Source organism: Narcine bancroftii, chromosome 11, assembly GCF_036971445.1.
Source record: "Narcine bancroftii isolate sNarBan1 chromosome 11, sNarBan1.hap1, whole genome shotgun sequence".
NCBI classification, from domain to species: Eukaryota; Metazoa; Chordata; class Chondrichthyes; order Torpediniformes; family Narcinidae; genus Narcine; species Narcine bancroftii.
In genome coordinates, this window is record NC_091479.1 from 73,656,676 (window position 1) to 73,684,474 (window position 27,799).

Here is a 27,799-nt window from a genome sequence, read left to right on the forward strand (position 1 = left end):
TTAACAAAGCAAGAGGATTTTGATAATTTTGAGTTTTCAATGGTATTGCAAAAGGGCAATGTTGAGTCCCTCTGCACCTTTAATTCAGATTTATGTTTGTAGCTGTCCTCACAAGCTGTGGTGTTGGCAGAGACGACAAAGAAGAAACGAGGTAAGATAACCTCGTTAATAAATAAAAAAACTGGAAAACGCCACGGCCTTGAAAATAAGTCTTCTTCCACATACTTGTGTACCCACATTCTGATAAGGACAGCTTTGCACAAGCTTGAAGATTGAAAAACAAGTTAAAAATAATGGGGTTCGTAAGTAATAGTTGATATTTATAAACGTGCAGAATGTAGGTTCCAATACTTAATTTGAGTGAAGTTTAACATATTTACATTACTAGCCTTATTAAGCATAAACGTGGCTCAGTAACTTGATCTGATATCCTGCTCAGAATCTAAAATGAACAACAACAGACCCTGCGCTATTGAAGAGGGAAGGGGACTAAATCCTGGCTGACACTTCCAGTACAACCAACATCACCATAAAAAGGGCAGATTATCACTATCTCATTATTATTATGAGACCATGATGTATACAACTTGGAGGCAAATCTTCCTGAATGTCAATAGTGTCTATTCTTAAGAGGTGCATTATTGGTTTCGAGCCACATGTCAGACTCCATGGTCAGCCTCATCTCCAAGCAGATGGGGGAGAAGGAGGACACCAGGAATTGGATACCCATTTCATTGTTGAAAGCTGATTACCAAATCCTGTCCAAGGCCGATCGGGTCAAGTCGGTCCCGGGACAGGTGACCCACCCAGGCCAAACCTCTCAGCAGGAAAATCTTTTGACAGCCTTCTGCTGCTCAGAGGTACCATTGCCAAGTGCAAGACAGGAGGGTGGACACCCTCAACTTGGTCCACATCATGGTGCATGTTCTCCAAAATGGGCTTTGGGGAAGAAATCAGAAATTGGATTATCTGCTCTGAACAGACATCAGTAACTGGGTGGGGGCACATGAATGGCAATGGTGCTATTAAAAATACATTAACCATTGCCAAAGGAATGGTTAATACTAAAATGTACGATAACAGGATGTACAAATGAAAACGACACTCGAAAAGTAAAAAGAGTTTGTATTGTCTTCCTTTGTGTATGTCCAAATACGACACTGCGAATCTGGAAATATCCTGCACTGTGGAAATACTTTTTATTATGAATACAATTTATTTCAAAATTTTTTAAATGATGGCTTTTTTTCATCAAAACCCACGCTATCTTTCTCTGCATTTAACTGCTGCCCTCTCCAAACTCACATTTAACATCCTAGGTACCTACTTTTGCAAAACTAGGCCTTCATATTAATTTTCAGAAAAAATAAAGAATTTCAACTCCCTTTCCATTGTCAGGGACTTTTCCTCACAGCCAGCTCTTTTCAAATAGTAGATTCTACTATGATTATCTGTCACTAACAATTCAAAAGGTAGCTTTCAAGTTTAGATGGTAACTATTAGCATGCCAATGCCATTGTCTCTATTAAATACCACCTCATTTTTTTTTTAATGGCTGGTAGCTAATGTGCTTCACTCACCAAGGAAAAGCTGATGGGACTCAGAAGGTCCAGTAGAATGAAGAGAAATAGACTGTCAACATTTTGGGTCGGGACCCTTTATTGACACTCTAAATTATTGTCTAATATTTTTGACTATCATCTGAATGAGATAGTTGCAGCTGGGTCCCTTCTGTCATTTAAGAGAAGGTTGAATGTGTGCATGGAGGTGAGGGGGTTGGAGGAATATTGGCGGAGAGTGAGAGGATTAAGCGAGTGGATTTGTTCTAGTGAACCGGTACGGACTCGAAAGGCTGACATGGCCTGTTTCTGCTCTGTAAATGGTTATATGGTTATGGTTAACTGAAGACAAATTTTGACACAAATTATTGACAATGCATTGCTGTTCAGGATCATAGCACCAACTCAAACTGCCAGAAACACTATTACAGTAAAACTCCTGGTATCTGGCACCTATAGTGGTTGGTCAATGCCAGAGAAGGGGATTTTGTGTGTGGCGTGGATTGGTGAATTAATGGCGAGGTGCGCCAGTTTTCAAATTCTGTAATTTTGTCTTATTTATTTTCCACAACTTTTTTGATGGTTGCTTGAGGCTGCCAGTTGCATGAATTCTGGATAACAGGGGTTTTACTGCAGTTACAATTTTGAAGTCTCTATTGTCCATTTCCTTCCAGAAGGCTGCTGACTGGATGAATTCCTCCACTGGAGGAACTCAGTGAGTCAAGTAGCAGCAGTGGGAGAAAAATAATGGTCAAAGGTTTGGGCTGGAACCCTTAATGAAGACAGAGAATGTGAGTCGAGGATAAGGTGGGGAGAGCAGGAGGGGGGGCCCATGTGGGACTGGTGGACCAGGAAGAGGCAAAGCATGATGGACAGGGGGAAGAAGGTTGGCAGACAAAGAGAGAGGGAGGAAAGAAAAGGGTGGCACGGTTAGTGTAGCGGTTAGCACAACGCTGTTGCAGCCCCAGCGATCAGGACTGGGGTTTGAAATCCAACACTGTCTGTAAAGAGCTTGTATGTCCTCCCCATGTATGGATGGGTTTTCCTGGAGGCTCTGGTTTCCTCCCACCCACTAAAACATACCGGGGGTTGTAGATTAATTGGGCATGACTGGGCAGCATGGGCTAGTTGGCCGAAAGGGCCCATTACCGTGCCGTATGTCTAAATTTTTTAAAATTAATTTTTAAAAAACTGAGGAGTGAAGTGGAGGTAGATGACTAGGTGTTGAGAAGACAAGGGTTGTGAATGCAAGAATTTGAGAAGAGAAAGTGAGAATGGAGGAAAAGAAAGAACAGATGGAACTGAGGTGGGGGGAAGGGAGGAGAGTGGAAGCATCCAGAGAGGAGATGGGAACTGAAGGGCATGGATCCAAAAATGGGGGAGATGAAAATGGGTGGGGGTCTGTGTTGAGGTGAGTGAAATAGGGGAAAAAAGGGGGAAAGGAAAGAAGTAAAGCATGAAAATCTATAGACACTGTGGTTGAAGTAAAAACACAAACCTGGAGAAACTCAGCAGGTCAGAGTATCCTTTATGTAGCAAAGATAAAAATACATTACCGACGTTTCAGGCTTGAGCCTTTCATCAAGATATGGGAAAATGTCGGCAGGCGTCCGTACAAAAGTGGGAGAGGGGGGTGCATGTGATCGCAAATGTAGGAGGTGATGGGTGGAGAAGGGAGGCAGGGGCCAGCAGAGATCAAGGGGAGGAGGGATAGCTGGGTGAAGGGAGGGGGAAGGGAGGGAGGAGAACTGGAAAGGGGAAGGGGGGGGAGGGGAAAGTGGAGGGCAGGTTAGCAGAAACCAGAAAAGTCGATGTCAAAGCCATCTGACTGGAGAGGGGCCAGACAGAAAATCAGGTGTTGTTCTTCCAATTTGCTGGTGCTCTTGGTGGGACAGTACATAAGGTCATGGACAGACATGTGAGTATGAGAGTGTGACACAGAATGGTTGGCTACTGGAGGTCCCTGTTACTGATGCAAACAAAGTAAAGGTGCTCAGTGAAGCGATCTCCCAGTCTGTGTCCAGTCTCTCTAATGCAGAGAAGGCCACAAAGGAGGCACTGGATGTAATAAACCAAGCCTGCAGATACACAAGTGACGTGTTGCTTCACTTGAAAGGCCTGTTGGGGGCCCCGGTCTGTGGTGAGGGAGGAAGTGTGGGTGCAAGTGTGACACCTCCTGTGGCCACAGGGGAAGTTGCTTGGGGGGGGGGGGATTAGTGGGGAGGGTTAAGTGCACGAGGGGGTCAAGAAGGGAGCAGTCCCTAAGGAAGGCAGAGAAGGGAGGAGAGGGGAAGATGTGTCTGGTAGTAGGATACTGAGGTAAGTGCTGGAAATTCTGGCGGATGATGTGTTGGATGCAGAGGCTGGTGGGGTTGTAGGTGAGGATAAGGGGGATTCAATGTTTGTTGAGTCTGGGGCAGAGGGGGCCAGGGCAGATGAGTGGGAAATGGAGGAGTTGCAGGTGAAGGCTGAGTTGATGGTGATAGAGGGGAAGCCACATTTGTGGAAGAAGGCAGATATTTCAGAAGATCTGAACTTGAAGATCTCATCTTGGGAACAGATTCGTGAGTCTGTAGTAGCCACAACTCCAGTCGTCCCATCAGTTCAACATTAATTCTGGGCATCAAATGTCAAAGGCCTACACTTCAACACTGAATTTGAAAGAGTGAACTTTGAAGTTATTTTTTACACACATCCATCCCTGCGAAGAGCTGGGGATAGATTTAGTGTTAAGGATAGTTTAAGAGTTAAGAGTCAGGAAAGGTGGTGGAGGAAGGGTCAATTTTGTCATTTAAGAAAGAGTTGGATAGGTATATGGATGGGAGGGTAATGGGGAGATATGAACAGAGTGCTGGTAAGTGGGATTAGAGAAGGGTACTTGGATCAGTGCGGACTAGAAGGGCCAAATTGGCCTGTTTCCATGCTGTAATTGTTATCTGGTTATATGTTATATGGTTATATGTGGTGGAGACAGAGAAATTGAGAGAAGGGGATAGCATTCTTGCAGGGGACAGGGTGTGAGCAAGTATAGTCCAGGAAGTTGTGGGAGTTGGTGGGTTTGTAAGTTGTGGGAGTTAATGGGTTTGTAAGCATCAGTTATGTATTTTTACCTTTGCTATATAAAGGACACTGCTTGACCTGCTGAGTTTCTCCAGCATTATGTTTTTACGGGGAAAGAGGAGAGAACAGAAGAGGTCTGGAGGAAAAGCAAGGGAACATATTACCTGAAATTTGAAAATTCTATGTTCATACCATTGACAGCGTTCTCCACTGCCTCACTCTGAGAATGGGGAAGGCCCAGGAATGATCTACTGCATCTGGTGTTCCCCATGTAGCCTCTTCAACATCGGTGAGACCCACCACAGACTTGGGGACTGTTTTGGAGAGCACTAACCCTCTGTCTTCATTGGCCATCCTGAACTTGTGGTTGAAATGTGATTTCAGCACCCCTTTCCCATCTCACAATGACCTGTCTGTCCTGGGCATTCTCCACTGTCAGAGTGAGGCCCAAGATAAACTAGAGGAACAATCCCTTACATGTCACCAGGGCAGTTCACAGCCCAATGCTATGAATGTACAATTTTGTAATTTTAGATGCTATTTCCTATGAACTTCACATATCTTTATTTAGTCGTATTCAAATTTATCTGTTGCTGCATAGAATACAAAATCCATCTGCAAATCACTCGCACAGTCCTGTGTTTTAGTGGTCCAAAAGTTAAGCCACTGAACCCTGCATGAGTTAGCGAAGGAATTAATAAATGGATCAGAAGTCGGCAAGTCATTGCTATTACTGATCTTCACTGAAGAGGCCAGTGAGGTTATAAACTATATACATTAAGTGACGTGGACCTGATACTTTCCAGCAATTATACGCTTCACAAATACAGTCTTCTGTTATAAGTTTCGCTGAATCCTTGACCTTATGAGGAATATATAGCAAAGTTCTATTAAGTACCCAGTTCATTGAAGACAAGACTTAAATGTCATGACTTTGAAAGGGATGTAAAATGTCAAGTTAGCTATTATTGCCTTCAGAAACACAAGCAGCTGGGACTCATTTAGAATTTTGTAAAAAGACACAGAGGGAGACTCACAGAATGTTCATGGTCTCATTTAACAGACTGTTGGATTATGAGTTTGAATTAGTTGCCTGTTTGGCATCCATGCCATTTTTACAACTGTTGCTCCAATCACGCTATTTATGTAAAATCTCAACAGGAATAGGAAATTACAGTCAGTGGTGAAGCAAGTTCATTGAAAATGAAATATGCCTTGTTATATAAAAAAAGGGGAATTTTGAAATTAGGATCTTTGACATTGGCAATAAATGAACTAATGTATATGGATGAAACTCATTGGTGTTTCAATAAAGACACAAAATTCTGTTTGATAATGGGTCATCTCTCACTTGATTCCATTAGCCACTCCCAGTTCTGTACCCCTAAATTACCTGATCTAATGAAAATCTCTCAGTCGTCCTTTACCTCACCTCAGGAGCACTTTTGGAGAAGAGTTTCACCAGACTTTGTGTGGACCAAACTGCGATATCATCTGTGAGTAATCCATATTCAGCTTTGAGATTTCACTCCCTTGGTCTGAAAATAGGTTTTCTCTGTACCATCAAATCCTGTCATTACCCTTAGCACTTCAACCAAGTCACCACCTAACCTTCTTGGAGGAATACAAGAGAATATAGGCCAAGGGTCTGCAACACATTCTCCAGCTTGTCCCATTTCAGTTTGTCTCTGATTAATCTATCTTTTACTCTATCTCTATTTTGATTAAAAACTGATTATTTAATATTCTTGCTTTTAAAGTCTGATAGACCTAATGCTATAATAATGGAACTAAGACTATAATACACACCCATCTTAGCTCCTGTGCTCTGCTTTATTTTATCATTTGAATTCATTTCCTCATCCTTTGTTGCCAACTTGTTAATCACCCTTTGTGTTGAATAGGCTTGCACTTGTTTCTTTCACTCTGTCATCCGCTGAGCTGCAGTGTAATCTTTTATTCCTTTATGTTTCAAATCCTGCTTTGCTCATATTTATTTCAAATTCTGCTTCTCCTTAGAATGCATGGTTGAACCTTTAAACACAGATTTTTAGCATTCACGCCTACATTAATGCACCATGTTAAAAGTTTGGGACAGGAGCAGGAATAGGCCATTTGGCCCATTAAGCCTGCTCCACATTTGATAAGCTCGTGGCTGATCTGGCTGTGGGCTCAGCTTTACTTACTCCCCTTTTCCCATTAACCCTTAATTTTCCCAAAGTCATTAATCTGTAGATTTCTCTGCCCAACAGAATTCTCTGGAGGCAGCCTCAATAAATAGATGGAAGACCGAATTAGATGAAAAAAATTCATCTAACTTAAATCTATTTAACGAGGTCGCCTCCACTGCTTCCTTGGGCAGAGAATTCTAGACTCACAACTCTGGGAAAAGCAGTTCCTCCTCATCTCCACCCTTAATCTGCTCCAGAGAATCTTGATGTTATGTCCCCTAATTCTAGTTTCACCTACCAGTGAGGACAGCAGTCCTGCCTCCATCTCATCTGTTCCTTTCATAATTTTATAAAACATTGCTGTGAGCTCCCCTCTCCTTCTTCTGAATTCCAGTGAGAATAGTCCCAGGTGACTCATTCTCTCAAAGGCTCAAGCTTCCCAAGCTTGGAAGTAAGCAGAAGGTACATGGGAATGACACACTCTGTAGGTTCTACTCCAAATTATGCATTATATTGATTGGTTATTTCTGACCCTAGAATTCCAGACACAACAACACTGTGGAGAATTTACTCATCAGATAAAGAGCAAGAAATTGGTTCGTCTTTTCAAGGACAATAAGAAAGATACAGAATTCTTCTGTATCCAATTATAGGGTGTAGATGTTATTAACAAATGCCAATCAATAATGCCTTTACCCAGTGGCACCCTCCTTTACGCCAGCAGACACGCCAAACAGTTCAATTACTTTCACCTGAGCTGTCTTAGCAGACTCCTCCACATCAGGAGGCAGGACAAAGTCCCCGACACGGAAATCCTGAAACAAGCTGGGCTCTGCAGAGTCTACACCCTCCTGCTGAAAGCCCAAGCCGGGTGGGCCGGACATGTGGTCAGAATGCCAGACAGGCAATTGCCTAAGCAGCTGCTGTACGGAGAACTGTGTCAGGGAAAGCGCTCAATTCGGGGGGGGGGGGGGTGGCAGAATAAATGTTACAAAGACTGCCTCAAAGCATCCCTCAAAGGCCTGGGTGTCCCTTGACCGTCCAGCTTGGCACAGCAAGATCACCACAGGAGCCTGTGAAGCTGAAGTCTGGTGCATCGTCGAGGCACAACGAACACTTGCTGTGCACAAGGCCCGAGCAGCATCCACTGCCATGACAGCAACCACCCACTTGGGTCCCACATGCGGACGAGCCTTCAGGGCCCGGATTGGCCTCACCAGTCACCTCCGGACCCACAGCCACCAATCTCCAATTTGACTTATAAGCCATGGTCATCTTCGACTACGAAGGACGAACAACAATAATTTAGGGAAAATAGTGCCTATAGAAAGCACTGAAATTGTGTCCCCTCCTTAATTAAAACTTACTTTAACCCTTCACCCTGCAACCATCCCTCGCCATCACCATGACATCCACTTTGCCTTCTATAGATGCCGCTGTAGAACCCTAACATAGTCATATTCAACATTGTGTTGGATATATTGAGATATTGAAAGATAATCTACACCTTAAAAAACACGACTGTCATTTCAATTTTAGAAAAAACCCTCTGCCTCCTTCAAAGGCCAGCATTCATTGAACGAAAAGCAGCGAGTGGGGTTTCCCAGGCTGGAGTGGAGTGGACGAAGGTAAAGGTGTTGAGTGGCTGTCACCATCCCCGCGGATGCCCTCTCTTACCTTCGGTGGAAAGGTGACTCTCGGCACTGAGCATCCGGTGGGAGAGAAGCAAGAAGATGCCTGCGCAAACTCATCCTTCAGCGCGTACCCTCTTCAGCTCTAGCTCCAGCAGGGGACAGGGGAGAGTTCGGAAATGGGCGTCAGGAGCTCCGATGTAGGCTGAAGGAAGGGTTCAATTTCCAGGCTCTGCCGAAAGTGGCGCCCCCCCCCCCCCCCAACTCCCCCCACCTTCAAGTGCCATATCCTAGATCCTTTACCACATAATTGGATGCAAATGAATTCTCTACACTGTAAGATCATGGATAGGCTATCAGGAGAAGAAAGTAGAAGCAGTGAAGTAAAAGTCTTTGTGATGCCTCATTGGTTAGTGAGAATCAACAACAGTGAGCAAGCTCCGAAGTGTTTCACAGGAGTAGAGAGTAAAATCGGCACTGAGCCAAGTAGCAGGTATGGACAGAGATATGGTTTCAAGTGGAGCCAAAAAAATTGTAGACGATGCTTGCTTTTGAGTGAATTTAGGGGCCATTTTCCAAGTCATCAGTGAATCTTTCAGAGAAGTGTACAGAGGATGGGTGAAATGCTAACCATCTGCAAGACAGATGACTATCAACCTGCAGATGATATTTATCAACACTACATTGCTCCCTCCCTCAAAAATAAAGGATGATGATGAGCCCTAGAGAAATGTGAACAATTTCCCATAATCTTAGAAGATCAAGACCTCAGCCTTGCCACAAATTCACAGGCTAATGGGCAGCAGTGAAAACTGCCTTTCCATAAACTTCGAAGAGTTGGACTGTGTCAGGAGGCATCTCGAGACATTTGAAAGATACAAACAGTGGTCCCTGTCCAAATTCACTGGAAGCAAAGCCAATATCCCTAGAATTGATGTAACAATTAAACCATTTGGTTCTTTTGGAAAACATAGAACGTTACAATGCAGGATAGGCCCTTCAGCAATTCTGTTCTATTGTTCATATACCTGGCATTCGACTCACAAAGCAGGCACACTATACCACTATACACATGACAAGAAGAGTGAACAGAGGAAAACATTCATGTTGGTTCTGAAGGCTCCTTGGAACACTGCAGCATCTCCACTGACATTCAGGAATACCAAACCATGACCACTCAAAGTGGAGAAAAACTATTCGGGATACCATTGGTAACCCACAAATACAAACAGCAGCAGAATGACTGGACCACCTCACAAACTTCCCACCTGTCCACTTGGTCATCCACTGCCCGTTCTATCAGAGGAAATGCATGCCGTTCCTGCATGGCCACATCGTTAAACCAGAGTGGAAGCAAATCATCCTCAATTCCAAGAGACTGCCTCGATCCTAGGAAGAAGAAGAAAATAGGGACAGTTAAGATATTTAGAAAAGGACGTTGAAGGCTTAGGAATTCAGCATCATCAACAATATTGGTATAAAGAACGTTGCCTAAACTAGAGTTAGACAGGTATGATATGTAGGGACAGTGGGAGGTCACATAGCCAGAGACAGATCAGGCCATACAAAGACTTAAATATGAAGGTATGAATTGACAAGTAAATGGTGGGGAAAATGTTTCTTTCTCTCCCGAGCAGCTAGCTGAATTTGAATAATGAACAGGTAGCAAAGATATTGATCGTCCTTGTAATTGCATGGATGACATATTTAATGAGGACAGGGCTCAGTGGTGCTTTTCATTCTTGGATCCTATGCTTATTTTGAAGTCTACTATCACTATGTCTTTAGGCTGTGCGGCTTGCCAATGCAAAATGACTAGACTTCCGAAGCTTTGAGGATTGCAGTGCTTTTGCTCTTTTGTATTTACTTTGGAAGATCAGCAATTCTACTTGCCCATCATACAAAGATAGTATCAAATGCCACACAGCAAAGATAATTATTTAATGAAAAACAAAAAAAAGGTGCTGGAAATACTCTTCAGATCAGGCAGCATTTATGGAGAGAGAAATGGGGTGGGGGAGGGGAGGGTCAATGACCTTTCAACAAAACTGATGCAAGGATTTCTTTATTGTTGGCAGTCAGCATGCATTTGATAAAGACTGAGCGCAGAGCAATTAAATAAATTATTGTTCTATCTCCAGTTAGGAAAAAAAAATTATAGCAAAAATCAGAGCCCAAAATTACGTTCAGTAGAGTAATATTATTTTAAAAGGCAAGAGTGTTCACTTCAAAAATAAGCCAGGAAGGAGGAAATAATTTAATACAGCAACATGCTGGAAGGACTCAGCGGATGAAGCAGCACCAATGGGGGCAAAAGGAATTGCCAATGTTTCAGGCCGAAACTTGTCATCATGTCTCGATAAAGGGTTTCAACTTGAAATGTTGACAATTCTTTTTCTCCCACTGATGCTGCTCGAGAAGTTGAGCTCCTTCAGCAGATTGTGTTTAGCTTCAGATTCCAGCATCTGTGGTCTCCTGTGTATTTCATTACACAATATAGAGCGGTTTTACAAGATGTTTACCTTAAATTAATTATTCATTTCCTGGTGCTTTCAATCAATTTATTGGAATTATTCAATATTTCTTAAGCACAGAATGTTGGAACTGGGAATCTTTCATTTTCTGCAGAATAATATGGCTGAAATTGAATTTCATCCTTGGCCAAACACTTCCCTGAAATTTAACAAATGTGCCTACATTTGCTGTCCAGTGATGTGATCAAGTTATTTTCCATCCCTGCCCCGAATACCAGTTGAGAATTTGCATTGTGTCGTCCATCCGGTTAGCATCCTCCAAGAGGATGGCATTAACATCGACTTCTCCAGTTTCTGTTGAAACCCCACCCCTCCACCTTTCCTCCAGCTCTTTCTATCTCTCTCTCCCTTCCCTTTTCCCTCTGTCTCCTTTCACTGACCCAAAATCAATCCACAAATGCCAATAATTGATGAGCATCAACATCCATTATTTCAGGCTTCAGCTTCGTTATGAACAAGGCTGGTTACAGATTCACTAACAAAGAGCAGATCACAAAAGATGAAGTCAACATTTTGATCTACTGTGTGCCTGAAATAGAAAGATCTATTTCACTCAAATTGCTCTCATCGACTGGAAATTGGTCTTTACTCCAAAGAAAACTGGCTTATATTTATATAGTGCCTTTTACAATCTCAAGATTAACTGAAGCAGTTTATTACCAATGAACTATGGTTACTAGTAAAACATGAAAGTCTGCAAACACCGTAGTTGAAGTAAAAATTGAGGGGAAATTCAGCAGGTCAAACAGTGTCCTTTATATAGCAAAGATAAAGATGTACAACCAACTTTCAGGCTTAAACCATTTATCAAGGTACAGATAAACGGCTCAAGCCTGAAACGTTGGTTATGTATCTTTATCTGAACTAACAATAACTGCTATGTAGTATAAATTATAGCAGGCTATTTGTGCAGAATAGATATTGGATACAGCATTATGATACAGTCCCAAGGACTTGTAATTATAGACATCAAGAATATAGTCAATAATGTATGAAAAGTGGCACCAATAATACATATTTCTGAGGAGCATATGTGTGAAAAATGGGGAAAAATGGAAGAACCAATGGCACATCAAAGATAATGGTCGAGAAGCAACTGCAAGAAATGTATACAGTAGGTTGGGCTGGTAGAAATACACTGTGAAAGTCCCTCTGCGTATCAATGCTTTCAAGCCCTGCCATTACAAGTCGAGTACACCTTATCCGAAATGCATGGGACCAGAAGTGCTTCAGATTTTGGATTTTTTAAGATTTTGTAATAATGTGTTTGGGGCAACCAAACAGCGCAATAACATCAGCAGAATACCTGTATCAGCTGTAAAACAACAACAAACAGTGGCACATTTTCAGTCTCCACTTAACGATGCTGTGTTTTAATCAAAAGGTTACAGTACACCGTATTTTATTTTTCAATGCAATCATGTTGCTCGTCATGTTACACTCAATCATGGCATTTTAGGAGGAGATGAATTTCAGATTTCACATGAAATTAATGTTTTGTACTTACCTTGGTTCAGAACCATGTCAGCTACTTCACCATCAGTGATTTTCAGAAATATCTTTGGAACCACAGAGCAGAGAATAAGCAAAAAAGCACAGTGAGTAATGCACTGGTAACAAACTGGGGCCAACAGAGCGTCAGAACCCCACCTGGGCAAATGAGGTCAGGTGTGGAATTTTCCACTTGTGGCGTCATGTCAGTGCTCAAAAGGTTTCGGATATCGGATTTTCGGATAAGGGGTACTCAACATGTAATAAGAAATTATCTGTTGTAGTGGCATGGGGTAAGATATAAATATTATATCAGATATTTGTCTCTTCATTGTAATAGCCCCCAGTGGATTTTCACCTCCACCCGAGAAGGCAGGGTATTCCATATCTTAATGTTGCAGCTAAGGTGTCGCTTCCAATTATTATGGTGGAACTTCAACTTGAGTTGCTGGAGTGGAACACTTCACCTTATAAACATCTGAAATAAAGTACTCTTCAATTGAGAAAGACCAAATTGAAGTGCCAGAGCCATTGTAGCGATCCAGCGCACTGGATAATTTGTACACTGGCATGTATGACGCAATCACCTGTTTTCTTGCATCTCAATAAATTTCTTTTTGAGTTTATTCATTTGTGTCCTAATGTGTCATTTGAATCTGCCAATCAAGGTCATGGCCTGCTTAACTCATGGGATTATGTTGCACATTGCTAAATTATCGGTAACAAAATCCGTGAGTGACAACTGAGTGAATCAGATATTTCATGAAATTCATAAACAATTAAGATCCTTTCTAACTGGTATGGTAGCATCTGGTTGTGTTACCCTGTATCATTGCCTAATAATAATCTGGTGAGTTCAAACTGGTGGTACCAGGTTATTTGCTTAAATTCCGTTTTTAAGATCAAGAAATGAAGAGTTAGTAACAGCAAAATGATAACATCGATACCATAATTTTCAGAAATAATTCCATTCCCTTGCATATTTTTTTAATGGCCTGGCTTACGGAAGTAAACCCTTGAAATGTCAATATTTACTACTCAGGACTTAATAATCCCAAATTTCAGCTATATATTCTTATTTATTCTGCTTTGCCGTTTTTTTCCTCATTCCTCCCCTAAATATTTTAACATATTACAAGATGTGATGACTGTGGCCAGGGGTGGGGGAAGGGTACTTGCCCAATTGCTGATTTTCTCAAGTGTGAACCTTGATGCAGCTGACTGGCAGAATATTCCATCAGTGCACTTGGGACATCATCGCTAACTCCAGCCTACTCCTTCCACGTGAAATATATACATTTTGTACTTTGATTAATAGCTCTATTTTTCCACAAATTTATTTTCCTTCATCAGATGAAACATAGTCCTTGGCAATGCCATTTGGTTACCAATTTTATTTTCTCATTATTCTTCCCCATTCGATTTGCATTCACACATCCAGGCAAAAAAAGCTGTCTTTATGCAGTTAGTTCTGCCCGATATGCACACTTTAATCTGCAACCCATTTCCTCCTGAGTTCTGATGCGCTTCATTCAATTTTAATGACATATGAGTAGGCTTTGCTCTCAAGCTGCTGTTGTCAAGTCTACTGTATCTGCAATAATTGCAAACAGATTACACACTTGCTCGTTACATTACCTGCTTGTTCCCAATCAGACAGGGAATGTGAATAGAGGTGGGGCATGGTAATGTGAACAGAATGTGATCAAATGAACTTTGATGGGCTTGCTTGTTCAAGAAAAATAAGCCCAAATTAATGTTGCTGAAATTACTTATAATTAACTGAGCCGATGTTTTTATATGGATATAAATCTGTTAGAAAACTTGATGGATTAGAACAATACACAAAAGTGCTGGAGAAACTCAGCGGATCACACAGCATCCATAAAAAGCAAAGATAGGTCACCAATATTTTGAGCATTAGCCCTTCATCAAGATATGAGGAAAAAGCAGGAAGGAGCCTGAATGAAAAGGCAGGGGAAGGAGGGAATAAGGGGCAGGGGAAGAGCACACGCCATCAAGCAAGAGATCACAGGGGAATATGGGTGGGAGAGCAGAATAAAAATAGCTGAGGTGTTAGGGGAGGGTAGCAGCCCTATAAATGGAGAAGGATGAGGTTGGCAACTGGAGGGTGAAAGAAAGAGAGGGGTGTGAGAGAGAGAGAGAGAGAGAGAGAGAGAGAGAGAGAGAGAGAGAGGAGAGAGAGAAGCAGGGAAGGAGCCTTTCAGAAACTGGAGAAGTTAATGTTAACACCACCTGCTGGAGAGTGCCCAGACGGAATATTGGCGGGTAGCCTCGGTTTGGGAGAGCATGTCGGTGTTGAAATGGGGTGTATAACTGTAAGAGTTGGTTACTGAGAGTTGGTTATTGCAGCAGATAGAGCAAAGATGCACATGAAATGTTCGCCAAGGCAGCAGCCAGTCTCTCTGAAGTAGCGGAGGCCACAATGGGAGCACCAGATGCAGCAGGTGACCCCTGTTTAGAGCCCTGAATGATACTGAGAGAGATCTTTGAGAGAGGTCCTTTGAGTTACAGATGGAGGGAGAGAGATATCCAACAATGAATAAATTGTAATTGAAAAAGGTCATTGTATTCCAGTTTGTGGTTAATAGTCTGTTTAATAATTTTGTTATTTTGCAGCATGTCCTAGATCAGCCATCCTCAAACTTTTATGAGCTATGGCCCGCCTCCTTATGATTCTGTTCAGAATTGATCAGCTCCCTTCCCTGTGAAGAAGTCAAGTTTTGGTTTCTTCTGTACTTCTCTCCTACCGATTACATAACAAAAAAATATTGGCGTTATGTGAGGTGAAAGGAAAACAAGGCTTCAATGTGCTGTGGCCCCCACAGGGTCAATAGGATCCCCATTGAGTATGATTGCATTAAATCATGGGACGGGAAGAAAGAGATTAACATAAAATGTTCACTTCCATTGTTAACCAACAGGTTTAAAGCATAAAAGCAAAATAAGGAACTGCGGACAAAATGTGTAGATCAGTTCAAATTGAGTCTTTGGAATGAGATGTGGACTCTTAATTAAAAAAAAGTTTTTCGCAACAAACCTTGGAGGCGTGACATACTTGAAATGTGTAAAATGATTGACTTTGTCAGAATCACTCAAGCACAAGGAATTTCCTGGCAGATGGTTAACTAATGATTGAATTGATAGTTGAACACAGTATCTGTCCGTGACAAAGAACCACTTCAATGGATATGTGGATGCACATTGAGGAAAATGGCTTAAATTAAAGCCACCCAGCAACAGCTGGTTTCATGAATAGTTAGTTCATTAAACAGAAAGTTTGCAGACACTGATTTTAGTGCTAGAGAAACCCAGCAGGTCGTGCAGCATCTATAGGAAGTAAAGGGTGACCAACATTTTGGGCCTGAGCCCTTTGTCAAGGTGTGAGCAAAAAGCAGGCAGGCGTTTGAAATAAAAAGGTGGGGGGGGGGAGAGGAGAGGAGAGAGGAAGGGGCAGGGGAAGTGCACAGATAAGAGGTCATAGTTCAGTTTCAGTTGGTCCTCTGTATGTAATCCGTCTGCACATTACATAATTCATTAACACTTTATTAAAAAAGGCGAACTTTTAGTTTATGTTAATGAACAAAACTATACTTAGACACACTTATTGACACATTTGTTGAAGTGAAGAAGCACATCATTGTATTAGAAGTTGGAGCTTAGGGGGATGAAGCCTGGGAAGGAGATTTGTCAATTGTCACTTCTGTTTAGAGGAATAAAAAGGGATCTTGTTGAGATATACAAGATTCTTTGAGGAAACGAGGACGGGAGTTATTCCCTCATGGTGGGGAGTCTCAAACTCAAGTAGACAAAGAAGTCGGTAGATACTGGGAACCTGGACCAGCGTACAAAGTGCTGGAGTAACTCAGCAGGGCAGGCAACAGCTGTGAAAGGCAACAAATTCTCAAAGATTTTTAATGAAGGGGCTTGGCCCAAACTGTAACGTGACTGATTTGAGAGGAGCCCTAACATGCTTTTAATAGCTTACAATCAATAGCCCTCAGGTGAATCTGAGATAAGGCAGGAACACCAGGGTTTATATTGGGGTAGGTTGGGGACAGAGCCAAGGGAGGGGCCCTCCATCTAAACTACGCATAGTCAGTGAATTCCTGTTCACTGCACAAACGCTGACTAAACACTGCCTTCACTGGATGCTGCCTGACCTACTGAGCTCTTTTAGAACTTTGTCCGTTGCTTAAACTTGAGTATATAGTTTCAGAATAAGAGGTCAGATGTTTAAATCTGAAGCCCATAGCAATTTCTTAACACAAATACTCAATTGTTGAGTCATCTTGCTTAATTATGGACTGCAATCAAAACCCCACAATTTTTTAACATTTTGTGTCTTCTGTTCTAATGTACAATGACATATGCAAATTTTGTAACTCCATTCCAATGTCCACTGAAGCAAGTGATAAAAATATTTGAAATTTCCTTTGTCATAGATATTTTGAAACAGTCAAACATTAGAAAAGTATTAGCAATCGTCCCCATCCTTGGTTTCCAGAGTTCTATTCCCCTGGAATTTTGGACAAACTATTCAAAGCTAGAAAAGAAATCAATCTGGATTGAAGGCAAAAAAAAAATATCCTGGAACACTAAACAAATCAGGCAGCATCTGTGGAAAGAGAGAGAGACAAGGTTACACATTCAGATCTGTTGTCATTCAACTGAATGGTCACCTTGATTTTCATTAAACTAGAATATTAACCTAGACCATAAGGCATAGGAGCAGAAATAGGTTTTTCAGCCAATCAAATCTGCTTCGTCATTTAAACATAAGCTGATCCATTTTCCCATTCAACTCCACTGCACAGCCTTCTCCCCATAATCTTTGATCCCCTGGCTAATCAATAATACCTTAAATACACCCAGTGACCTGGCCACCACAACCACCTGTGGCAACCAATTCCACAGATTTATCACCCTCTGGCTGAAGAAATTCCTCCCCATCTCTGTTCTAAGTGGACAACTTCAATCCTGAAGTTGTGTCCTGTTGTCCTAGACCAGTAGTTCTCAACCTTTTTCTTTCCACTCACATACCAATTTAAGTATTCCCTTTGCCATAAGTGCTCTGTGATTAGTCAGGGATTGCTTAAGGTGGGATGTGGGTGGAAAGAAAAAAAATTGAAAACCACTGTTTTAACCATTCCTAATTGACTCGTTATGTGCACAGTTTCACAACTCCATGGGAAATAGGTCAATGACAATTTTTCTCAAGCAAAATATTTCAGTAACAATTGGGTCTAGAACAGTGATTCTCAACCTTCCCTCCCACTCACATCCCACCTTAAGCAATCCCTTACTAATCACAGAGCACTTTTGGCATAGGGATGACAAAGTGGTATGTGAGTGGAAAGAGAAAGGTCTTAGACTCTTCCACCATGGGAAACAAACTTTCTATATCTAATCTGTCCATGCCTTTCAACATTCAAAATGTTTCAATGAGATTTCCCCCCTCGTTCTCTTAAATTCCAACAAGTACAGGCCAAGAGCTGTCAAATGCTCCTCATATGAAAATCCTTTCAATCCTGGAATCATCCTTGTGAACCTCCTCTGAACCCTCTCCAAAGTCAGCACATCCTTTTTTAAATGGGGAGCCCAAAATGCTCACAATACTTCAAATTACATCTCACTAGTGCCTTATAAAGCCTCAAAGTTGAGCTGAGAATTATGTTTCTCTCTCCACAGAAAAATCTGCTATGTTGCATTGAATGAACTGGTGAAAGCAGGAGGTGAAAATACATGTTGAAAACCAGAAAAAGAATATAGATGAGATTTCATGAAGCCTGATTACTTAAAAATTAATCAAGATGTTAAGTGCCTTGAAGTTATTCAGGAAGCAATTAATTGTCAAAATAAGGAATCTCTGGTATCTTTTCAGATGGGCAAATTAAAATGAACTAAATACACATCGTCAGCTACAAATATTGTCTGATTGTTTGAACAGCCAGTTATTATCTGCATTATATATCTAAAATAAGACAACTGTCCTCTGTAATCTCTCATGCAAATCATCAAATATTAACACGTCAACAACAGGAGCTAATTTCTAAAGCAATTAAGTTATGAATGCAATAAATAATGTTACGCTGGCTCCTAATTTGATCAAAGCATCCCAGAAAATGTGACATTTTTGCATTCAGTTTTTCTCCTCAATAAACCAAAATATTGCCTTAGACAACAGGTAACCAAAGACACATGGTCTGTCAAACTGTTGGGAGAGGATAGCCTCAAATCTCTTTTTATCATCTACAAAAAATATTTGTGAATCTTGATGGAATTGATAAGCAATCGCTGTGCAGAATATTAATCCCAACCACCCACAGAATTGGCTCCCAGACTAGTTTTATCAGGAAGGATCATGAACCAGTATTCCTTCTGTCTCCTAGTCCTGGATTAGGTCAAAAATGAAGATCCTTCTCCCTTTTAGCACCTACCCTTCACTCCAATACATCTGAACTCAGTTGCAATGTAAAATACTCCTACCAAGATATTAAATCCATAAGCATGAGTGAAGCACCACCCCAAATACTTCTCCTTTGTAAAGTCTACAAGAAAGTACAGTACTTGCCAACATTGTCTCCACTAGATTCACCGGATTCAGTGGAAGGATAAAGCAAAGTCATTCTTTGCCCAGGCCAACATCCCCAGTGGTTATGCTGACTATGCCAGATGGTTGGCATGTCCAATGCCAAGCCCACCACACCCTCCCCCCCTTCCCCACCTCAATTCCGAGTTCTGTTGTTGGAAAAGAGTATTAGATGGATAGAGGGAAAGATTCAATGATGGGTTTAAAGCTTCCTTGAAGAAATACAGCACCTCCACTGACACCTAGAATTGTTGACCATGGCTGCTGAAAGCTGGAGGAGTGAGTAGCATTCAGTATGGTTTCGAAGACTTCAAGGCCATACATCCAATGCACACAGAAGCCCAATCTAAGAGGTGGACCCCTTCACAAACCATCTATCCACCCACCTTGTCAGCCAATGCAGATTGGAGATAAGTCATCCCCAACCCCAAGCCACTGCCTGAGAAGAAAAATAAGTACAAAACCACTTGGTCATGAATTCACAGGTGAATGAAAACCCCCTTTCAAATTGTAAAAACAAGAGAAGATTATTTTAATGTATTTATCTACAAGGTGTAGATATGATTGGCAATGAGGTGGAGGGGTCCCAGGGTTACGAATAATCTAAGTTGTGGAAATTCAACATAACGCAAAAATCTCCTCGATTTTAGAGCATTTTCCAGTCTAGTAATAATATTAAAATGTTTCAATTATTCATTGTTGAATAGATACAATATGTATTCCATTAGTTTAATTATGGTTAGGGTGATTATTCATTGAAATGAAAGAATTGTAGCAAGTATATGGTGTGTGATACAATAGAGATAGCTGTAGAAAATATTGTAGCTATTTCTCCCTCGCAGCGAAATTAGCTTTTGGACTGTTGTCAGGAACAGAAACTTTGTTACTTGGAAAATGTCTGTATTTTTGGGTGTCCTAACTGACTCACAACTGAGCAGGCAGTTAAGAGACAACCACATTGATGGATCTGGAATCACACAGAGGCCCGACTGGATAAGAAAGGCGAACCTCCTCCACCGAACATACACAATACAACATCAACTTCATTGTCCTCTTTGTTTTGATTTAGTCAAACAGGTGGGTTTATGACAACCCAGCAATTCCATGGTTCCTGACACCAGCATTTTTTTCAACTTTAAATTTATTTCATTACTTGAATAAAATTCGCTGGCTTCTCAGATGTTATTTGAACTTCAACCAGCACATCACTGTGCCTCTGAAGTACATTAGAATTCAAACACAATGCAATAATTACCTAACAGGCACTCAACTTGAAAAATGTACTGTTTAAATGGTGTTCATTCTTAGCTCTGGTTACATTCATTAAAATAAATTGAAACTAAATTTCCAGTCATTTCACTTCTATAAAGGCTCATTGTGTTTATTGGGAACATCGTCTCAATGAAGCACAATTGTTCTCACCAGTTCTGTTTCATACCTTGGGATTTCTTCATTACCTTTTTATAAACCCCTTCAAGGAAGAATGCAACAAGGAAACAAAGTCAAACATTCTTCCAAATGCTACGATCAGTTCAGTAGCCTTGAATTTTAATCCTATATTGATAAAAACAAATGTACTTGAGGGATGTAAGAAAAACAAGAAACTAGAGCAACTATTGGCCCTTCAATCTCTTGTTCCTCCTCACCATTCAATAAGGTCATGGCCAATCTTTTACCTTTGACAACTTTCCCATAGTAAACACTGTTCCCTAATTCAATTAAGATCCAAAAACTATTGATTTTCATTTTGAATACACAGAGACTGGGCACCAATAGAACTCTTGAGTGCAGAACTCCAAACACTCGCTCTCCTCTGAACGAAGAAATTTCTTCTCAATTTATTACAGACTAGGTGACTTTTACTTTGGGACCATATTCCATGGCCCATTCCTGCATTTACACTGTCAAGTCCCATCAAATGTAAGTGAGTTGCAAATGGGATCATCTCTTGTTCTTCTAAACTCATTAGGCCGAGTTTCTTTAATCTCCTCTGAGAAGGCAGTTCACCAGGTCTTTTCAAACCATTAAATTTCTCCTTTTTTCACTCATTTCTGCTTCTCTCCAGAACCATCCTTCACTCATTCCGAGAAGACAAACTAAATACCTGCTTAATGTCTTCACATTTTTCTTAATTTCCCTACTTAATTTCTCCTCCCTCAGTTTATTAGGACTTTTTTTTTACACTAATGCTTGGCTTTTCAGTTTTATGCATCTATAGAAGCTTGTACTTTATTTCTCACGAGATAATCCCCATATTATACTTTCTCTCTCAGCAATTTCTTGGCCCTACTTGTTGAATTCTGAAGCTTTCTTATTTACAAACCCCAGAATTATTTATTTTCTCTTGCAACATTACATTATACACTTCCCATGATCATCCTTCAAACATCACTCTCTGTTCCCTGTGGGTTTCTGAAGGTGGTAAATGTCACAATAAACTCATTTTGCAACTTTTCCAAAAGGGATATTAAGATTAAACTTTCTCCTCATCAATGCATGTTTTCAGTGCTAAACATTGGATATCAAACATCTCCATATTCAGAATGTAGATGAGGACTCGTGGGCCAGAAGGACCTGAGAGCATGCTGCCTTATCTCTAAAAGGGAAGGCTGAAGCAATATTTGGATCAGAAAAATTCATCAAAATCTTAAGCAATTTGCAGAAAGCTGGAGGCAGAACTGCTTACATTTTGAGTGGTGAGTTGTGCTCCAAGTCACCTAGGGTGAAAGACTGACATTTAAAATTCAGGAATAGCTTGCAAGAGAATTGCAGCCAGGATTGTTTGCCTGTGCAACATCAGATAAAATATATATGAGATCATTGGTGCATTTAAAGTACATAACAGAGAGGGTCACAACAGTGCACGTATGTGACATCAGTACTTTCATATAACATTTAATGCCATCCTTTAGGTTAGGGTATCATTCATATTTTCTAAATTTGTTCTGTTTCCTTAGTGTTCTAGGAGACAACACTCTCCCATGACCATTCTTGCTCTTTGTTCAGTGCACAATTTGGCACGATTTCTGCACATCCAGTGGAAATAATTCAAACAATTGAATACACTTAAATCAACCAATTAAATAAAAATACTATGTTTTTTCCATAACCATTTTTTTATTGTGAAGAAAAATATGCCAATTGGATTTGTACAGTTCAATAGGCAGAAGTTTGGGCTCCCATATAGACTGTGGTTATTGCATGAACAGAAGAAAACTGCAAAAGTACAGGCCTTCCACATTATTCAAGATTTGTATCAAATTATGGAGATAAAAGATAGTAAATCAGACCAACCCAATGGTCTGAAAAATCTATTTCTTGCAGGTTCATATTCAAAGAAATATACAAATTGGAAACAGGCCCTTTGGCCCATCAAGAGTGCATTGATTTTTACATTAATCCTCCTGGAATAATTTTTTTCATTCTGTCATTCCCATCAACTCTTCACACTCTAGCACCCCCCCCCCCACCCCCCCCCCCCCACCCCACCTACACCCTACACACTTTACATGGGACAATTAACTCACCAACCTTCACATTTTTTGGACATGGGAGGAAACCGGAACACACCAAGGAAACCCTCAGTTTCATCAACAACGCGCAAACTCCACAGAGGCAGAGGTTGCCCCGGAGTTCCACCAGAACCTGGGTCTCTGGAGCTATGGGGGGGGGGGGGGGGGGGAGGGGCTCCACCAGCTGCACCAGAGCTGTTCTTTGGTACCTCTTCACTGGAGAAGTATAACAATTACAGATTCAGATTTATTGTCAGAGTACCTATATGACTTCACATACAACCCTGACTCTTTTTCCTGCAGGTGAGACAGAATTGCCACTTATTGGGAATGCAAAGAAAAAACTGACTCTACATACACATGTAAACAAGGAAAGAAATGTAAACAAACTGACTATGCAATAAAGAGATAGAAAAAAAGTCAATAAAGTGCAAAAGTAAGTCCTTAAATGAGTCCCTGATTGAGTTTGTTGTTGAGGAGTCTGATGGTGGAGGGGTAGCAGCTGTTCCTGAACCTGGTGGTGCGAGTCTTGTGGCACCCATACCTCTTCCCTGCTGGTAAGAGAGAACAGAGCGTATGCTGGGTGGTGTGGTTCCTTCATGATTGCTCCAGCTCTCCAACAACAGCATTCCCAGTAGATGTTCTCAATGGTGGGAGGGTTTTGCCTGTGATGTGTTCACTACTTTTCACAGGTCTTTAAATCAGGGGTAGGGTTTCTGATGTTATATCAAATTTCTGCAAACTCCGGAGGAAGCAGAGGTTTTCTTCACAACGCCATTTGTGTGTTGGGTCCAGGACAGATCCTCCAAGATAGTGACTCCCAAGAACTTAAATTTGCTCACCCCCCCCCCCCCCCCCCAATGATCACTCTGGTTTTCCCTTCATGAAGTCATCATTCAACCCCTTGGTTTTGGTGACACTGAGTGTGAGGTTGTTGTTCAATCATTCAGCCAAGTTTTCAATCTCCCTCCTGAAAGCTGATTCACCATCCATTTTTATTCAACCCACTACCGTGGTATTGTCAGGAAATTTGTAAATGGTGTTGTTGCCATACCGAGTTACACAATCATAGGTGCAAGTAGAGCAAGGGGCTAAGAATGCAGCCCTGTGGTGCTTCTGTTCTGATGGAGATTGTGGATGAGATGTTCTTACCAATCCTCACTGATTGTGGTCTAGAGGTGAGGAAATCCAGGATCCAACTGCATAAGTGGGGTGTTGAGTCCAGATCTTGGAGTTAGCTGATCAGTTTTGAGGGGATGATGGTGCTAAAGGCTGAACTGCAGTCCTCCTGATGTCCAGGTGCTCCAGGGCTTTGTGTAGAGCCAGTGAGATGGTATCCACCATTGCTACAATAGGCAAATTGGAGAGGATCCATGTCACTGCTCAGACATGTTGATATGTTTCAAAACACTTCAACAGGACAGATCAGCTGAGGCAGAGATGGATATACTGAGCTGTGACCAGATATGAGGCACCAATGATGGAGGCCTGGCAGCTGCTCTTCTGCTGTCCATTGTGGTCTCTAGGGAAAAGGTCTTTGTGGAAGGTACAAAGTTTAAGGATCTCAAATAATTTTCCTTTGATGCCACTGTTAAAAAGAACATTGAAGATTGCAGCATTAACTGGTTTAAGTGAGTAAAATTTTAATAATAAATATGGTAATGTATCGATATCTTGAGGATGTTCGCTCTCAACACAGATCATTAAATTTCAAGCCTGAGGCATGTTGATTTATACTTCCACCAATGGGATAGAAATGATAATGTTACAAACTAATGATTTCTTGATAATTAAACTGCTTTCAACTGTTCAAGCTTCATTCATCTGGAAACTAGTTATTGTGTGATGAAGCAATAGATACTCAAAAGATATAGTTACAAAGAATATTTAATTTGAAAGAACTGAATTAGACCAAACATGACACTAAACAACTAAATCGGACAATGGAGTTGATGTTGTATTGTGGTCCAATGCAAATAGACCAATTGCCACTTAGCTGCGGTCTAAGCTCTCATCGGTCATGGTGACAGGTGTGCCCCATGTTGGACATTCATTTATCATCTGTCTTTGATCACAACCAGCGGAGTTAACATACATTCTAAGATATATTATAAAAACTTTCATAGCAATATTTAAGTATTACTGTATTGCTCAACACTTAGCTTCACAATATAATATCGACATTGTAAATGTGCTGGTGGAAGTATTCTCTTCCTCCTCTTAGTAGATCATCCAAAGCTTGCTGATTTTGAGGATTTCTAACTGGAAGGATGAATATGAAATGCAAACATCAAGGAGACTCAATAAGCCAGATTCCATTTTTTATTGCTGCTTTGATATTACCTGTTGTTCTATCCACGATTTATGAAACATGTAAACTAATGCAGTTCAATATACAATTATATGCCTACACTGTTTAATATATTGTTCCTTGCCGTATGTAATAGATATCAGATTGTCTTCAAAATCTACCGGCATCAATTAACAACTTATCCCATTGCACGGAGAATGGATGAGTTTCCCAAATGGTAGAATTCGAGGCAGAATCCAATTCAATGGCCTGTGCCTTGTAAATTATTCTTCCCAGTGTAAGAAGAAAGATTTTGGTTAGTAACTTCTTTGATTATCACCTGAATCCTTCCTTTCTGTTTTAACAGAACTCTAATCATATGTCATCTCTACCAGTTTATTTCATTCAATCTTGACAACTATAACAGTTAGATAGAAAATTATGAGACTACACCGTATGCTTCTGCAACAGAACATATCTATTCCAGCAAAAACAGGCACATTTTTAAGTCAAGTCACCTTTATTTATCGTTCATACCATGCATTGCATGGTAAAGATGAAATAGCGTTTCTCCAGGACCATGGAGCAGATTTACATAAATATAAGTTAAAATTGAAGTTCTTCTTTCTTCTTCTTCTTTGGCTTGGCTTCGCGGACGAAGATTTATGGAGGAATAATGTCCACGTCAGCTGCAGGCTCATTTGTGGCTGACAAGTCCGATGCGGGACAGGCAGACACGGTTGCAGCGGTTGCAAGGGAAAATTGGTGGGTTGGGGTTGGGTGTTGGGTTTTTCCTCCTTTGTCTTTTGTCAGTGAGGTGGGCTCTGCGGTCTTCTTCCAAGGAGGTTGCTGCCCACCGAACTGTGAGGCGCCAAGATGCACGGTTTGAGGCGAGATTAACCCACTGCAGTGCTCAATGTGGCAGGCACCAAGAGATTTCTTTAGGCAGTCCTTGTACCTCTTCTTTGGTGCACCTCTGTCACGGTGGCCAGTGGAGAGCTTGCCATATAACACGATCTTGAAGTTAATATATTGACATTTACAATAAAAGTCCACGGTACATTATTCACATATGTTCTTGGGGAAAAAGCTGTTTCCCATTCTGGACATAAGGGCCTGAGTGCTATGGTACCTTCTACCAGATGACAGAAAGGAGAACAGTTTACATGAGGGGTGTGTGAAGTCCTTCACAATGTTTATTACTTTCCACGTGCATTGTGTGTTGAAGATGTCCGTCACGGTAGGAAGGAAGCTCCAATGCTCTTTTTCGCTGATTTCACTATCCTCTACAAGGTCTTACAGGTGGTGCAGCTTCCAAACCAGGCAGTGATGCAATGGCTCAGAATGCTCTCAATACATCCTCTGTAGAATGTAGTGAGGATGGAGGGTAGGAAGAAGTAGGAGGGCTGCTGGGCTTTCTTGGCTATGTAGCTGTTGTTAAGGGGCCAGGTGAGATTCTCCGCCAAGTGCACACTAAGGAACTTGATAATCTTGACGACCTCAACGGTGGAGCCATCTATGGTCAACGGAGAGGATTCTCCCCACCGACCCGCCCCCGGGCCCTCCTGAAGTCGACAACCATCATTTTGTTTTATTAACGATCAGATACAGGCCGTTGGCTCTGCACCAGTCCGTTAGCGACGGCCCCTCATCTCTATGCTGACTCCTCATTCTTACTAATAAGGCCCACCACAGTCGTGTCTTCAGCGAACTTGATGATGTGGTTTGAGCTATGTTTTGCTGCACACTCAGGAGTCAGCAGAGTGAAGAGCAATGGACTAAGCACATTCTATTCAGATGTATTGGAGAAATGGAAAAAGCACACAGAATATGGAGGAATTCAGCCAGACTTGCAGCATCAATCAAAGGTAAAGATACAAGACACTGTGGCCCGGGGCCCTTCTTCAAGGAATAAACAAAGAATAAGCAGAGAACAGGAAGGCTCAGAATAAAGACAAAGTTGCCTGGTGGAGGAGACAAATCCAACCAAAGGTGTTTATATGATGAGGAGATATGGGAATTGATTTTGGCTCTGTGAAAGGAGACAGAGGGATAAGCAGAGCTGGGGGAAGGTGATGGAGGAGAAGAAGGGAGGGGAAGGTGATTAACAAAAGCTGGAGTAGTCGATGTTGATGTCATCTGGTTGGAAGCTGCCCAGACAGAAGATGAGGCATTGTTCCTCCAATTTGCGAGGGGGTCTCAGTCCGGCAGAGCACCAGACAATGTCAGCAAGGGGATGGGTCAGAGAAATTGAAATGGGTGCCCATTTGGAGATCCAGTGGACAGAGCTGAGGTGCTCAACAAAGTGACCTCTCAGTCTGCACCTAGTCTCTCCGATGTAGAGGAGACCACAATAGGAGCACCAGATGCAGTGGACAACCTCTGCAGATTCACAAGTGAAATGATGCTTCACTTGGAAGGACGGTTTGGGGCCCCGAATGGTGCTGAGGGAGGAGGTGTGGGTATAAGTGGAGCATCTCCTGCGTTCACAGGCATAGGTCCCAAAGGGACGATTGGTGGGAAGGAAGAAGAGGAAAATGGAGTCAAGGAGGGAGAAATCTCTGCAGAAGGCAGAGACAAGAGGAGAAGGGAATAAGTGTCAAGTGGTGGGATCACATAGTAGGTGATGGAAATGATGGAGGAGGATGTATTGGATGCAGAGGCTGGTGGGGTGGTAGGTGAGGACAAGTGGTCTCCTGTCCTTGTTGTGTGTGGGGGCAGAGGGGGCCAGGGCAGATGTGTGGGTAATGGAGGATATGTGAGTGAGTGCTGAGTTCATGGTGGTAGAGGGAAAACCATGTTGTTTGAAGGAGGAGGACAGATCTGATGATCTGGCATGGATGTCCTCCTCCTGGAAGGAGACACGATGGAGATGGAGGAATTGAGAGATGGAATAGAATCCTTACAGGGGACAGGGTGTGAAGAGGTGTGGTTGAGG

At 41.7% G+C, this 27,799-nt stretch overlaps 1 long non-coding RNA gene across 1 annotated transcript in view; it reads right to left on the bottom strand.

Moving 5' to 3' along the window:
* Positions 1-27,799, bottom strand: part of LOC138745905 (uncharacterized) — an 87,362-nt gene that overhangs the window by 21,740 nt on the left and 37,823 nt on the right. Inside the window, exon 4 of the long non-coding RNA XR_011346576.1 lies at positions 9,690-9,810. This is a non-coding gene — a long non-coding RNA (uncharacterized lncRNA). The remainder of the gene's footprint in view (positions 1-9,689; positions 9,811-27,799) is intronic.